At 42.0% G+C, this 16994-nt stretch overlaps 1 protein-coding gene across 3 annotated transcripts in view; it reads right to left on the bottom strand.

Annotated features, from left to right (window-relative positions):
* Positions 1–16994, bottom strand: part of HDAC8 (histone deacetylase 8) — a 243971-nt gene that overhangs the window by 5533 nt on the left and 221444 nt on the right. Inside the window, exon 11 of one of the 3 annotated variants that reach the window (XR_004479895.2) lies at positions 13383–14333. The exons of the other annotated variants lie outside the window; for them this stretch is intronic. The gene's annotated coding sequence lies outside the window, so the exon portion shown is untranslated. The remainder of the gene's footprint in view (positions 1–13382; positions 14334–16994) is intronic. 3 annotated transcript variants of the gene reach the window in all.

The following is a 16994-nucleotide window of genomic DNA, read 5'->3' on the forward strand; positions in this document are numbered from 1 at the left end:
CTAAAAATCCTGTTCTTCACCTATTCATCCCTCCCTCCCTTTCCCCAAAGTCTTGGCAGCCACTGATCTTTTTACTGTCTCTATAGTTTTGCCTTTTCCAGAATGTCATATGGTTAAAATCATACAGCATGTAGCCTTTTCAGACTGGCTTCCTTCACTTAGCAATACACATTTAACGTTCTTCTACATCTTGTTACTTAATAGCTCATTTCTTTTTAGCAGTGAAAAATATTCCATTGTCTGGATGTACCATAGTTTGTTTATCCATTCACCTGCTGTAGGACATCTTGGTTGCTTCCAAGTTTTGGCAATTATGAATAAAGCTGCTATAAACATTCATGTGCAGGTTTTTGTGTGGACATGAGTTTTCATCTTATTTGAATAAATAGCAAGGAGCATAATTGCTGGACTGTATGTTAAAACTATGTTTAGTTTTGGAAGAAACTGCCAAACTGTCTTCCAAAGTGGCCGTATCATTTTGCATTCCCAACAGCAGTGAATGAGAGTTCCTGTTGCTCCAACATCCTTGTCAACATTTGGTGGTGTCAGTGTTTTGATTTTAGCTCTTCATACGTATGTAGTGGAACTCATTGTTTTAATTTGCAATTCCTTAGTGAATGATAGTGAGCATATTTTCATACACTTAATTGCAACCTGTACAGCTTCTTTGGTGAGGTGTGTGTTAAGATCACTGGCCCATTTTTTTGATTGGGTTGTTTTCTTATTGTTGAGTTTTAAGAGTTCTTTGTATATTTTGCCTAACAGTCCTTTACTGGATATGTGTTTTGCAAGAATTTCTCCCAATCTGAGGCTTGTCTTTTTATTCTTGTAATCTTTTGTCTTTTTAACGTAGAGTGGCATTGTCCAATAGAACTTTCTGGAATGATGGAAATGTTCTATATCTATGCTGCCCAATATGGTAGCCACTAGTTACCTGTGGCTACTGAGCACTTGAAATGTGGTTAGTGCAAGTGAGAAACTGAATTTTAAATTTAATTTTAATAACTTAAATGTAAATGGCCACACGTTGCCAGTGGTGACCATATTGGACAGTACAGATATAGAACAGTTCCCTTTTGCTTTTTATTTTCTTCATGACATTGACTGGGGTCATTCTTATTTGCTCTTTCATTTACAACCTCCCTATCGATCCATTAGCAAGTCCTGTCAATTCTACCTCCACAATATTTTCCAAATCCACCCACTTCCCTTCAACCTTCACTGCTATAACTTTACTCCAAGCCACTGTCACCCCTTGCATGGACAACTCTAATAGCCTCAACATTGGTCTCCTTGCTTTCATCCTTGTTGCCTACACCTTTTTCTCTATGTAGCAGCCTGAGTATTTCGTTAAAACTTAGGTCAAACCACGTTACTCCTTTGCTCAAAACCCTCTATGGCTTCCAATCACACCTGGAATAAAATCCAAACTACTTAGCCACCAAGCTCTGCAGGGCCTGACCCCGTCTCTGGTCTCCTGTCTGCCACCACCTTCTTTGCTCACTCTGTCCTGGCCACACGGGGCTTCTTTATGTTGCTGGAACACACGAATCATTTTTCCCTCTTAGGGCTCCCCCTTCTTGTCACGTGTTATTCCTTCCACCTGGCATGCTCTGTTCCTGGATATTGTCATTCCTGACTCTTCTCATCACTCAGGTCTCAATCCAAAAGTCACCTCTGAGGGGCCTGATGACTACCCAGTCTAAGTGGCCACCCCCAGTCACTCATTTTCTGTCACATCATCCTGCTCTATTTTCTTCAATATCCTTAGCACACTGAACATATCCTGCGTGCTTATTTGCTAACTTGTCTGTCTCCCCTCACAATCTCCATGAGGGCAGGGACGTGTCTGTCTTGCTTATCACTACTGTTAGCCCCCTCAACAGCGCTCAGGAATTGATCAATCAATATTCACTGAAGGAATGAACATCTCTAGAGCTACAGGGCAGCTGATAAAACACTATCCCATTTAGGCCACAGAGGCTTAAAGCTTGGCCATTGCTCTTAAAGCCCTTAGAAACATGGTTGAGGTAAGCTGACATATGCTTACAAAAAGAGCCTCAATGCCACCAGGCTAAGTGGCAAATAAGTTCTGAAGATTGTCAGCATCACAGCAGTTTGGAGGAATGTTGGGGGCGACCCCAGAACCCTTGGAGGCTGAATGGCACCATAGAGGAACAGAGATGTGAATTTAGGACTGCTGAAAAGTGTTCCAACTTTCATTATAGGAGTACCCCTTTCAGGAATGTTGTCATATTGACTTAACATCTGTATTCATAGTAACTCTTTTTCTTTATATCAACTTACTTTAAACATTTTAATACTTATTTTGGCCTCATTTATCCTAAGTAATGATAACAATAATGATAACAACAATAATGTTGTGCTTAGATTTTAAAACATACATTAAAATAAATATGACTATTAAATGAAAAATGTCTTTGTGTCACCTCAAATTGTCTCTCACGCAGAGGTATATGAGGCACATTTTGGGAAAAATTATAAAAGGGATCACTTTTGGACAGCTGGTGCTTGGGCTGCTTTGCTGCCATGAGCCTTTAGTATCTGCAAATCTTGGATGTGGCACCCCCTCCCCATGTCTACAGTGGGCTAGGCCCTATGCTGGGTGCTGGGGCCACAGAGGAGAACAAGACACAATTCTTGCCCTCAAGGAGCGCTCAGTCTAGCAAGGAAGGCATATATGGAGACAAACACATCATAGTCCATAGCAACAAGCCCATATAATACCAGTCTGTACAGAGTGCTGAGGGCATACAAAGAGAGGGCATGGAAGGCTTCACGGAGGAGGTGGCATCTTGAAGGGCAAAGGGAGAGAGAGTGTTCCAGGCAGCAGGAACAGAGCAGGATGTATAAAGGCACCTGCAAAGTTTTTGTGGCCAGAGCACAGGATGAGGGTCAGGGACAGGGGTGGGAGGTGTGCTATGAAGCTGCAGAGATGGTCAGAGGCCAGATTATCAAGAGCCTAGAAGACCATGGTCTTACCCTAGAGGCCACGGGGAGCCTCTGAACAATTTTAAGATGGGGAGGAGGCCCATCTAGTGTGATCTAAGGCTAGAGCAAGTTCCCCAGCTGCTGCCCCATCACACCGGGCTTCGGGGTCTCACTCTTTACCTGGGAACAATGGCAGAACAAAGGATTTCTATGAAGCCTTGGGCGTGTGCTGAAATGGATCACTGACTTTAGTTTTTAGCTCTAAATTGTCAACTATATTGTTTTTCTTGGAATATAGATCCCCCCTGTTATCAGAAAGCCTTTCAATGACAATTAAGTATAACCACTAATTACCACTTTCCTGCCTCTGGCCTGAATTAGAACCTGAGGCTGTGAATTAACCCCCCAGGCTTCTGGCATTTATAGGATATCAGCACTTAAAGGATGTTACCCTGATGTTTCGGGTGCTCTGGTCTTAACTTGCAAGGGACTACTGCAGTCTCAAACGGAATCGAAGCGATTTCTAAAATAGCCTATGATTCATTTTTTCTCCCCTCCTGTGCCTAAATCTGCTGGCTCCATGTGGAGGGATAGGCACAAGTAACTGGAGAGGTGACATCACAGGAGTGTGCTGCATGCCTGCCAGCCAGCCAGCTCGTGGAGCTCAGCCTCGAGCAGTCTATCTGCCGGTCTGGGCGATGCCTCCTAGCCGCTTTGGAGTCACAGCTCCAGGTTCTTTGGTCCATGAGCTTTCTCCACATTTCTTTTTCAGACAAAAATTCTGGGCCGGGAAATCCAGGGTAATGGGAATAGCAGCAGTAGGAAGAATAATACAGCCTTACATCTGTATAATGATTTAGAGTTGTGAAAGCCATTTGCTCCATTTTCCTCCACCCAAACACCAGTGGGAAATGGAAGCTGGGATTTTAGGCCTGCACTGGAGGCAAACTCTCGCTCTCTTACACAAAAGAGCGAAGTGCTAACATTCCCTGTTCCCCTCAAAGTACATCCTGATTGGGCTTTGGATGCCACAGAAGGTCATAGAGATTCCTTTCAGCTTCTAGGTGCTTCCTGGAAGAGAAATTCTCCAGGACAAATTTGCCTGGCAGGCACAATCTATGAACCATGCCATCCTGATGTAGCTAGCAAGTAGTGCCAGTCCCAGCACTGCCAACTTGTTCTGCACACCCTGGCTTACAGTCCCTATGGTCCCGAAGACCTTTACTGGAGCCAAAGGCATAGCCTCTAACTGTGGAGCCCCGAAGGTAGGGTGTGTCATGAACATCTGGAAGTGCCAACAGCTGCCACAGTAGCTCAAGCTCCCGTGAAAGGAAAAAACACCACTGTATCAGCCATCATTGTGGATCCTGCAGTGAAGCACCACTGAGCCCACCCGTGAACAGCCGAGGAGTGGGGTGGAGGGATTCCTTCCTTGGAGGAGCCATAAAAATAGTTCTGCAGTGGTCTCATGTTGGCTCTGTGATATTCAAGCACCTGGTCTCAGCATAGCTTGGTGTCCCCAGTGCTCTATCGCTACTGCCAGCATAAGAAGTCTCCCAGCCTGGCTTCCTTCCCCTGCTCCTCCCTAGCATTGTGGCTGCCAGGCTGGACACCAAAGGGGTGGCATACTCTTGCTTGGCCTTCTTGGTTAAATTTCCGTGTCATGTGTGTGTGTGTGTGTGTGTGTGTGTGTGTGTGTGTGTGGTGATGGTGGTGGTGGTGCGCCCAGAGTGGGGGTGGAACATGATGATAGAAGCAATGACCCACAGATGCTTAGCAGTATTGCGAGAGTGGCAGGTGCTGTGGCTGCTGTAGCTGCCACTACCACCACCACTACGTGAATTCAGAATGACCCAGTGCAAGACCATAGGTGCCGGTTAGTGCCATGAAAATGTCATCTTGGTAAATCAAGATGCTGTACTCATGCAATTCTGTCTGTTGGAAACCTTGGCGGGGTATAAAAGTGATCCTTTGGAAAGTTGAATCGGTAAACCTATATGTGGAAAGTGACGGCAGAGCAGAACATCATCACCTCCAAAGCGGAGAGGCCTCCCAGAACTTGTTTTCCAGCTCATGGGGGATATGTGCACCTATGAAAATAAAGGATCACCGCCTCAGCCTGTTTTAGAGATGTGAATAAAAATCTTGGCTGGGGACCGCCTCCTCTCTGGTTGACTGATTTTCCAATTGATTTGTATTTATTAGCTAATGAAATTAAAGTTGTAAAAATGATAACAGAAACATAATAAATCTCTCCCACAACTGGCTGTTTCTATGTCACTATGGTGCATTCCTCACTTTGATTACTTCAAAGTCTATTATTTTGTTCTCAATTATTCTGTTTTTCTGGCACTGGAGAAAATCAATTTGTTTTATTTTCTCTTATTCATGCACTCAATTATGCTCTTTGGGCACATTTAATCACTTTGATGTTTTCATTTTATGGCCCGTCTCTAGGCACTTCAGCTGCATTGCTGCCAACGGGCAAGCAGGACTAATTTGCATGTCACAATAGACTTGAAATTCTAACTCAATTTAGAAATCTTTATGAAATCTCCCTCCAAAATATGCTTGGAGCTTCAAAGAGGGAGAAGGATGTGGGTAAACCAGGAGCCTATAAAGATGCTTTCCTTTCTCAAACACTGAGAGCTCTTTGGTGACCTGACTGTAGCTTGGGGATGTCCCTGTCCAGGTACAGCAGAGCAGTCCATGGGATGGGATGCCTGCAGAGTTTCCTCTGGAATTCTGTGGTGAGAATCTTGCAAAGGCTGTCCCTTGGCAGCAAGGCCAGGGAGGTTGGGCCTGCTTACTCTGGCATACACTGCCCCTCAGCACTGCTGGGTTTGGCGGCAGTGCTAAAGACAGCACCTGAATCTCAGTTGGTTAAAGTGCCTCTGGGTAGATGGAGACAATTGTCAACAGTTAGTCATTCCAGAACCCTGAGTGGTTTACCTTATTTTCTCTAATAAGTTCCAACACCCCTTTTGCCCCTTGATTATTTTAGAGCTAAAGGCTGGAGAAGACTAAAGTGATATAATTGCTTTAGGCATGAACTTTGGACAAACAGGAAAAAAAAGCTTAATTAAACACATTAGAGGCCTCCAACTATTCTTCAAAAGTTTTTGGTTTGTTGCATACAACAACCATCAGCTCTACCTGGCAGAAAGAAAATCCTGTATTTCTTCTTCTGAACTTTGGGTATGATCTTCAGTTTCCCATGTGGAATCCCAGCTCCCTCCCTTACTTGCTGTGTGACCCTGTACAAGCTAATCAACCTCCCTAAGTTCTTTCCTATGTTAAATGTGGCTAATAATTTTATCCACTTCAGGGATAGGTTTGTTTCCTAAACTTCAGTACTGTTAAGAATTTCACCATGTTCACATATCACTTATGTGGAAACCTCTCTTACACTGTTAAAAAAAAACTTAAATTCATCCTAAGCAAGGTGTCTGTGAAATCAAAGTGTTTGATGTGGTAGTTATATTGATATTTCTTTTTTTTTTCTTTTTTGCGGTACGCGGGCCTCTCACTGTTGTGGCCTCTCCCGTTGCGGAGCACAGGCTCCGGACGCGCAGGCTCAGCGGCCATGGCTCACGGGCCCAGCCACTCCGTGGCATGTGGGATCTTCCTGGACCGGGGCACGAACCCACGTCCCCTGCATCGGCAGGCAGACTCTCAACCACTGCGCCACCAGGGAAGCCCCAATATTTCTTTTTAATACACATTAAAACATACATACATGAAATACACCAAATTCATTCCTGCTTAAGAAGATTTGATCCTGCTCTCCCCTTCATCTAGAATGTTCTTCATCCCAATTTTTGCAAAACTCCTCCCCTTACTGCATTAAACTCTATTCCCAAATGTCACCTCCTCGGGGAGGCCTCTACTGGCTATCCTATCTAAAATAGCACTCTTTCCAAATTTATCAGTAACCAACCACTAAATATTTATTTATTTGCTTACTGTCTATCTCCCCCATTAGAATGTAAGCTCCGTGATGGGCAAGGCCTTCACCTGTCCTCTTTACATCTCTATCATGTAGAACAGTACCTAGCACATATTAATACCAATTACATGTTTGCTGAATGAATGAAACATAAAAATTAAAAATCAGCCTAGTGGTAACCAGGCTTCCCTTCCACCCCATGAGGGTGGTGTCAGAAAAGGAAGAGTGAAAAACCACGACTTTCATCCCTGCTCAATGGCAAGGAGGCCCACCCACCACTGTGTCAGTGGAGGCCACATGGGGAGCAGTAACAAGGTGCCACTGCCATCCCTGGCCAGGGTGGTACCTTGAGGTCGAGTGAGGAGCCTGAATTTCCACCCCTGCCCAGTAGTAATGAAGTGCCCCTCCTCCCCCCAGACTGTCAATGACAGCTGAGTGGGGAACCTAGACTTTTACCCCCACCTGGAGGTAATGGGGTGGTGCTTCCCTTCCCTGTCAGCATGGTGTCAGAGGAAGCCTGCTGAAACAAGATTTAAATAAGGTGCAGGATTTCATAAAAATATCTAAAGTGTTCAGGATATAATAGAAAATCACTCATACCAACAACCAAAAACTCTTAACTTGAATGAGAAAAAGGCAAACAAGAGAGGCCAACATAGAATGACAGCAATGTTGGAAATATCCGACAAGTAGTTTAAAGAAGGCATCATAAAAATACTTCAACAGGCAATTATAAACATGTTTGAAACAAATGAAAAAAAATGTCTCAGCAAGGAAATAGAAGAAATAAAGAAAAACTAAATGGAGATTTTAGAACTGAAAAATTCAATAAGTGAAATAAAAAAAACTCAACAGATGGGCTCAACAGCAGAACAGAGAGGGCAGAGGAAGAATCAGTAAACTGGAATATATAGAACAATAGAAATTACCTAATTTGAACAAAAGACAAAAAATAGTAAAAAAAAATGAGCAGAACCTCAGGGATCACATGGGACTATGATAAAAGATCTAACAGTCATGTCACCAAGGTCCCAGAGGAAGAGGAGAAAGAAGGTGGGACTGCAAGAGTATTTGAAGAAATAATGGCTAAAGATTTCCCAAATTTGGCAAAAGATAGAACCCTGCAGATTAAAGAAGCTGACTGAATTCCAAACTGCCTAAACTCAAAGATCCAAACCAAGATCTATCATAATCAAATCCCTGAAAACTAAAGTAAAAGAGAAAATCTGGAAAGCTGAAAAACAAAAACAAAGGCTTACCTATAAGGGAAACATAATTCAAATGACAGTGGTTTTCTCATCAAAAACCATGGAGGCCAGAAGGAGGTGGTTCAGCATTTTTCAGGTGCTGAAAGAAAATAAATGTCAACCCAGAATTCTACATCCAGTGAAAATGTCCTTCAGGAATGAAGGGGAAATGAAAATATTCTCAGAGGAAGGCAAACTAAGAGAATTTGTTGCTACTAGACCCACCCTAAATGACTAGCTAAAGGAAGTTTTTGACATGGAAAGGAAATGATGAAAGAAGAAATACTGGGACTTCCCAGGTGGTGCAGTGGTTAAGAAGCTGCCTGCCAATGCAGGGGACACGGGTTCGATCCCTGCTCCGAGAAGATCTCACATGCTGCGGAGCAACTAAACGCATGCACCGCAACTACTGAGCCTGTGCTCTAAAGCCTGCGAGCCACAACTACTGAGCCTGTGAGCCACAACTACTGAAGCCCACGAGCCTAGAGCCCATGCTCTGCAACAAGAGAAGCCACCACAATGAGAAGCCCACACACCGCAATGAAGAGTAGCCCCCACTTGCCACAACTAGAGAAAGCCCGCGTGCAGCAACAAAGACCCAATGCAGCCAAAAATAAATAAATACATACATAAAATTAAGAAAAAAAAAGAAATCTTGAAGGAAGAAAGAAGGAACTATGCAAAGGGTAAAAATATGGGTAAATATCATAGATTTTTCTTCTCCTCTTGAGTTTTCTAAATTATGTTTGATGATTGAAGGAAAAATTAGAACATTCTCTGATGTAGTTCTGAATATATATAGAGGAAATATCACTAGATTATATAATAACACAATTAGATTACAAATGGGGGAGGGGAAAGGGACTTAAAAGTAGGTAAGGTTTCTACACTTCACTCAAACTGGTAAAATGGCACTACCAGTAGAATGTGATATGCTACGTATGTATAATATATACCCAGAGCAACCACTCAAAAGCCTATACAAACATATACAGTCAAAATTACTGCAGATAAATCAAAATGGAATTTGAACAAAGGTATAAGTCGCCAACAGTAAAGGTAAAGAAAACAGAGAAACAAAGAATAGAGGGAACAAAGAGAAAACACAAAATAAAATGGCAGATTTAATCCCTAATATCAAAATTGCATTGAATATAAATGATCTAAATACACCAATTAAAAGACAAAGATTGGCAGAGTGGCTAAAAAAATGATCCAATTACATGCTGTCTACAAGAAACTCACTTCAAATATAAGTAGGTTGAGAGTAAAAGGATAGAATAATATATGCCATGAAACATTAGTAAAAAAAGGAGGAGTGGCTATATTGATATTAGATAAAGTAGACCTCAGAACAACAAAAAAATTACCATGGACAAAGAAGGACATTACCTAATGGTAAAAGGGTCAATCTACCAGGAAGATACAGCAATCCTAAATGTGCATGCACCAAACAACAGAGCATTAGAGTACCTGAAGCAAAACCTGATACAGCTATAAGGAAAAACAGACAGATCCACAATTAGAATTAGAGAATTCAACATCACTCTCTTAGAAATTGATAATAGAACAACTAGACAGAAAATTAGCAAGGATATAGAATAACTCAACAATACTACCAACCAACAGGTGACATTGATCAAATAATGTGACATTGATCAAATAATCCACCAAACAACAGCAGAATACATTACATTCTTTTCAAGCACTCACAGAACACATGCCAAGATAGACCATACACTGAGTCATAAAACAAGCCTCAACAAATTGAAAATATTTGAAATTATACAGAACATGTTTTCTGACCACAGTGGTATCAAAGTAGAAATAAAAAAAAACCTCCTGAAAAAAAACCTTCAGGTCCAGATGGTCTCATTGGAGAATTCTACTAAAGATGAGAATTAACATCAATTCTATACTCTCTCTTGCAGAAAACAGAAGAGGAGGTAACACTTCTGAACTCATTTTTATAGGGCTAGTATTGCCCTGATATTGAAAGCAAATGATGGTGTCACAAAAAAGAAAACTACAGACTAATATCCCTTATGAATATAGATGTAAAGTCCTCAACAAAATATTAGCAAATAGAATTCTTAGCAGTGAATTCTTAGAATTAGCAAACAGTTCCTAGAATTAGCAAATATATGTATATATATGTATGTATATATATATATATATATATATATTTTTTTTTTTTACACCATGAACAAGTGGGGTTTATCCCAGGTATACAAAGCTGGTTCAGTATTTGAAAATCAATCAGTGTAACCTACCATATTAAAAGGCTAAAAAGAAAAATTACATATATACTGGTATTAGCATCAACTGATGCAAAAACAGCATTAAATAAAATTCAGCATCCATTTATGACATAAATTCTCAGAAAACTAGGAATATAGCGGGGTACTGCCTCAACTTTTAAGGAAAATCTACAAAACCTATAGCTAACATCATGCTTAATGATAAAAGACAATGTTTTCCCTCTAAGTTCTGGAACAAGGCAAGGATGTCTGTCCTCACTGCTCTTATTCAACATAACACTGGAAGTCTAATCCAGTGTAATAAGGCAAGAAAAGGAAACAAAAAGCATATAGATCAGACAGGAAGAAATAAAACCGTCTCTATTTGCAGATGGTGATCCATGTAGAGAATCTTAAGGAGTCTACAAGAAAACAGCCAGAAATAATAAATGAGTTCAGGAAGGTCACAAGATACAAGAACAATATACAAAAATTGTATTTCTATATACTAGCAATGAACACATGGAAACCAAAATGAAAAACATAATAAATCAATAAAAGAAAAACTTAGGTATAAAACCTGTTAAGGATGTGTATGCTGGAAATGACAAAATGCTAATGAAGGAAATCAAAGAAGATCTAAATAAATGGAGAGACATACCATGTTCATGGATTGGAATTCTCTCTAAATTGATATATAGGTTAAACACAATTCCTAACAAAATCACATCAAGGTTTTTTTTTTTTTTTAAAGATACAGACAAGGTTATTCTAAAGGTTATATGGAAAGGCAAAGAAACTAGTATAGCTAAAACAAGTTTGAAAAAGAAAGGGGAATCACTCTACCTGATTTATTATATAGCTACTACAGTAATCAAGACAGGAATAGGTACATAGATCAATGGCGCAGAAGAGAAAACCCAGAAAAAAGACTGAGACAGTTGCCTTGGAGTGAATGACAGTTTTGGAAAGGGAGGTGGTCCTAGGGAGCTATCTGGATTTTCAGCCCTTCTACTAGATTGAAGAGGCTTTACATCATGACATGCTTTTCAAGACAAATGGAAGCACCCTAGAATTACTAGAGGTACCTAAGAAAGGAATCAGTACCTCAAACATGTAAAATAGTCCATCTCCAGTCCCTTATTTTTCCAGCTATGTGCAGGTACAGTGACCAGATTTTGTAAACCAAAAACTGGGACATAAGGTCTGATAAAAGATTATTGTCTTAAAAAGCTCCAACATGTATTTCTTTTTTTCTGACTATAAAAGCAATACACGTTCATGCTAGAAATTTTGAAAAATACAGAAAAAGAATACAGAACAAGTAAAAAATTACCCATAATTTCAATCTTACCATCAAAGATAACTACTGTTAGCACTTTTGGTATATTTCCTTCTAGTGTTTTTCTATGCATATCCACACACTCACTCACACACACATTATGTATATTTACAAAATTGAGACTATATGGTATTAAATCATTTCATATCTTTTTTTCACTTAAGATTGTTACCATGAGCATTATTCTCTTGTCATCAAATTATCTTTAAAACTTTATTTTTAATTGGCTGCAACAAATTCTTCCATGTAGTTATACTGATATTGTATCATACCTCAAACTCAATGTATTGAAAGAGAACACATCAAGTATATGTTTCTGTAAAACTATCCCCCACCCTCAATGGCTCCCCATCCTAGTTGGTATCCAGGCTGGAAACCTCAGAGTCATCTTTACTCCTTCCTTTCTCCTTGATCCCCTATAAATGACATACCTCTAAGTGCTGTTGATACTCTCTTCTTAACAGCTCTCAGCCATTCGGGAGGAATAGGATAGGGAGTAGCCTACCACCACTGTTCTGGTCCAGGTTTTTGCAGGCTCACCCTTGGAATACCACCATGATCCATCCAAACATCACTGCATCATGGCATGTCCTAATTCCAGAACCTAGAATGGCTCCCAATTTATTGTATCTGATATGGACAATTCAGCCTGAAATTCAAGGAAACCTGCCAACTGCCCCGGGCTCCCACCTATCCAAGTTTCCGTTGCATATGAGCACTTCCCTATTCTATCTATTCAAAACATCCCAGCCTTCTGAAAGCACTCTCCTTCTCTTCTCACTTCTCTTCTTCTTCTACCTTGCACCAGCCCTTATTATGTCCTGATCTGTCTAAGGGGGTTAGTTTTGTCTCCTCACCTAGACTTCTCAGCTGTTTTTTAGAAGCAGGGTTCATGTCTTAAACTTCTCTTATATCTCCCATGACACCAAGCACACGGGAAGTTCCAAAAAATATTCATTGATTGATTTAGCTGGGCTTTAAAGTGGAGACACAATGATACTTCTTAAAATTGACCTCATTCAGAACCTCACTTTGGGAGACATTGCAAGGTGGGAAGGGTTTACTAGGGGCGACTGGAAAGAGCGGACAGGGATGATGAGTAGACTTGACTGAGCAATAGTGCCAAGAAGAGGAGGGGCACCAGGCCTAGATTCAAATCCTGATGTCACCACTTACTTGTTATGTGACTGTGGGCATGTTACATTAGCTCTGCGGGCACCAGTTTCCTACCTCATGAGGTAATAGTGAGGATGAAATGAGATCAAGTATGTAAAGAATCCAGCATGGTGACCCACAGTAGGCTTTCAATAATGGGAGTTCCCACCTCCTGGATTCAGGTAGGTATTTCAAGTCTTCAAAAGTAACCTGCCAAGGGTTTTCATCCTTTGTTAAAAGTCGCCGTCAAAGTTACTAGAACTTTGGGAAGCAGCCTTCATTTTAATTTTAGAATTTCTAAAAATTTCAGCATGATATATTTACAACTTTTTTGCTTAACAATGACAGTAACAACAATAACCAACCTTTCCAATTCTTACACATTTTAGTGAAGCAAGCGAGGCTCCTGGAAGAGACCACAGGGGGCTGAAGAGGGCTGAAGAAAGGATAGGGGATGGCAAAGGGAGATAAGGGATGGACATCACAGAGATCCTCACCTGAAGTCATGCAAATTGGCTCAGAGTAGCCTCCACAATCCTGCTCCAAAGTCCTTCCAAGAAGCCCTAAAGCAAATGGTCAGTCTGTCTTGGGACCAACCCTGACTTTCAATTTACCCTCATGGCTTCTCAGGAAGCAAGAGAAGGTGTGGAAGTAAGCCGAGTTTCCATGGTGTAGAGTCCCACAGGGCAGGAGCACTGCTTCAAGCTGGGGGCTCCAGCAGGCCTTGGACATGCCCAGACCTAATGCCCCAATTGCTAGTCCCTAGAAGAATGTCAATCCCAGACTTCAGGCTGCTAGAGGAGGTGCTGCTTACATTCAGCACAGTGGTTCTCCAAAGAATATTACCGGTAGATGTGCAAAGGGTCTCAGCTTGGGGCTGTGGAACTGTAAATACACTGGGCCTGGTGACCACAGCACACTTCAGGCAGCAGGAGTCACGTGGTCTGGCTTCTTCCACCTTCTGTCCTTCTCTTTTACTTCTCTACTCATCTCAAAATGGAGTGGAAGTTTCAATTACAGTATGGTGGGGTGAGAGGGGCATGGCTAAAAGACCTAGGTCAGGGACCAGAATTTCAAATGTTGTCCATGGCTGATTTCCTCCCATTTCCAGAGAGACATCAGATTTCAGGTGCTTTGGATCAGCCACAAGGAAGGAGCTGGGTGTGTAGTACAAGGTGGGAGGGGTTTACCAGGGGTGATTGGGAAAAGCAGATGATGAGTAGCCTTGATAGGGCAACACTGCAAAGAGAGGAGGGGCACTGGAAAGGCCAAACAGCCTGACTCCAAAGTCTCAATTCAGACAGACCCGGGTTCAAATGTCTGCTCCAACACCTATTAGCACAGTGTGTGGCATAGAGTAGGTGCTTAGTAATTCCTTGCTGAATGACTGAATAAAGGTGACCTTGGCCAAGTCATTTATCCTCTCTGAGACTCTCTGAATTCCTCATCTGTAAGATAAATAGTAGCTATTACTCTTATTATTTCTCCTGTGGTGTCTCTCCCCACACCCATATCAGTTTGCTGGCCCATCTCCCCAACCCAGCACCATAGAGGCTGCCATACTAAGCCTCCTTCATTAAGGGTCAGAAAGGGCAGATGGGCACAAGGCCTGCTCTTTCCTCTTGTGTCCTCCCCCCACCTCCTCCTCTCCTCCTGCTTCTTTCCTCCTGGTCCCATTTGTTTACTTTTCTAACTTAGGCAAACTTGGGGTAGAATCTGGGAACACAGAGCCAAGCGTAGAAACCTCCAGTTACAACTGCAACACATACTCACATATATACAACTCACCTTCCCCTCCCCCTCCCCCACCAGGTCGGGCCTGGGCTGCAACATGAAGCTTTTGGCCCCCTAGGGACTTTTACTTGATTCAAATGTCATCAGTACCAGGGATTAGAAAACCTCTACCCCTGTTTCCCCATGCAGAGCTAGGCAGGCTCAGGGAGCTAGCTGCCTCTGGGGATTGATCACATCAGCACTGTTCCAACTCTGGAAGGTTCACTGTGAGCCAACTCCTCTGGAGTACGTCAACCAGAGAGGAAAGACAAACAAGTCTGAGCACATGAAGATGGTGTGAGGGTGATTTTACAGTAGTGGTCATGAGCTAGGCTGAGCGATCCACTCTGTAACCCACACTTCCTTGTGAACAGTGACACATATCTTCAAGATTCATTGGCACGAGAAGAACGATTTGTGGGAGCAACACATAGCTTTTCTCTGTATAAAGCTAACAGCTTGAATGGACTCTCCATAGTTTTATTTTTGTCGTTTTTCTCTCTTAGAAAGTCTAATGGGCAGTAAAGATGGAATAAGGTGAGGTCCAAATCTGCCTGTGCCTCCAGTCATCCTGTGGCATATGGAATGCATCTCTATACGATGAACCTCCTCAGGTTTCATCTCCAATAGGTTAAAAATCCCACCTTTTGTGCTTCTAAGGGATGTGAGAAAGAGAGAAAGCCCAAGCTCAAAGGTTAAACAAATTCAACCAGATATGCTGGTGAACCTCCTTCCCATAGAGTGGAGCTTAATCCATCCACTCCCTCATTGCCATCCACCTCCCCCAAATAATCCTTGCCTCTGCCCCACTACCTTTGTGTTTAATGGGGGGTGGGAATGAGTGGGGGGAGGGAGGCACTGAGAGAAATGGCCAGCCTCACAGAGGTTTTATATGCAAGAACAAATGATAGTCTTGTAGGCAGGTTCAGGAAAATCTTTCAGAATGCAGAAAATTCAGCAGCCTTTCCACACTGACCATTGTCATGGCAACACACTATCTGATGGCAGCATGCGTCACCAGGCTGGAGGGGCACGGTCTCAGTATAGCAGGTTAGCCTGGCCATTTTTAGCAACATTTGGACTTCTTTCTAGCCTCATTTCTTCTAGGTTCAACTGAATTTCTTTTCGCTTCTGGACTTATGTGCTCTGCTCATTTGCATGGCTAGAACACAAGACTTTATCAATATGAAAGGGATGGCTAAATGGAAAAATCTGAAGATTCCTAGTATTCTATAGCCCTTCTACTTGCTGTCCTGGCTCCCCACCCACTCTCAGCCATCTAGTTTCTTTTCTTCTCCTCATCAATTCTTTCCTATACACAGCATTACCTCCCCCGTGCCCCCCCAACTGTGACTCATCTACCAACCCCTGCACTCTCATCATCTTCTTTTTATTGTTTTTCTATTTTCTCATTTTAATGTACAGCATCTTAGAATCTTAGGATTGGAAGGAACATTGACAATAACCTAGTATAATCACCCTCCTCCAAATGCAGGAGGCTGTCTACGATATGACAGTCAAGTGACTGTCTTGTCTCTGTTTGTATGTCTCCAGCAATAGAGACCTCATTCCTTTCTGGGCAGTCTGTTCCACTTTGGACAGCTCTAATTGTTAGAAAATTCTTCTTCCTCTTGAATGAAAATCTGCCTTTTAATAATATCTACACATGGATCCTAGATCTGTGCCCTGTGACCACATAGACTCTGTCTATGCCCTCTGCTCTGTGACAGCCTCTCAGAGATATAGAACCACATCCCCTTGGGTCTTCTTTTCTCCAAAAGCCCAGCTCCTCCAACAAGATCTCTTGGAGCCTGGGCTCCAGTCCTCTCCCCATCCTAACTGACCTCCTGGAGCATATGCTTCTATTTGTCTCCAGTTCTTTTAAAGTGAGGTCGATACTGCATTAGCATCTCTGGAGGCCACCTTGCCCTGGTGACTCACACTGACGAAACTCCCTAACTCTCTTGCAGACAAAATGCTGCAAAGCCATGTTTCCCATCTTGTGTGTGTCCAGTTGCTTTTGAGGACCCAATTCCTAGTCCATATATTTCCTCCCAGTTTAATTTCATGGCGTTGCAGCCAGAATATTGCTTTAACCTATTAGGATCTTTTAAAAAATCTTGACTTCCATGTAACTTACATATCCTCTAAGACTTTCTATTATTATTATTACTATTTTTTAACCAACCCTCAAACTAATCCTTTATTTCAAGTCTTTTCAAAATTTATTCTTCTTTTGGGTTTCTTAACCTTTCCTAGTTCTCTTCCCTTTGAATTACCTTCCTTACGTCTTCTCTCGCTTGTCATTTCCATTTCCTCAATAGCAAGATGTCACC

This window comes from Orcinus orca, chromosome X (genome assembly GCF_937001465.1).
Source record: "Orcinus orca chromosome X, mOrcOrc1.1, whole genome shotgun sequence".
Lineage (NCBI taxonomy): Eukaryota > Metazoa > Chordata > Mammalia > Artiodactyla > Delphinidae > Orcinus > Orcinus orca.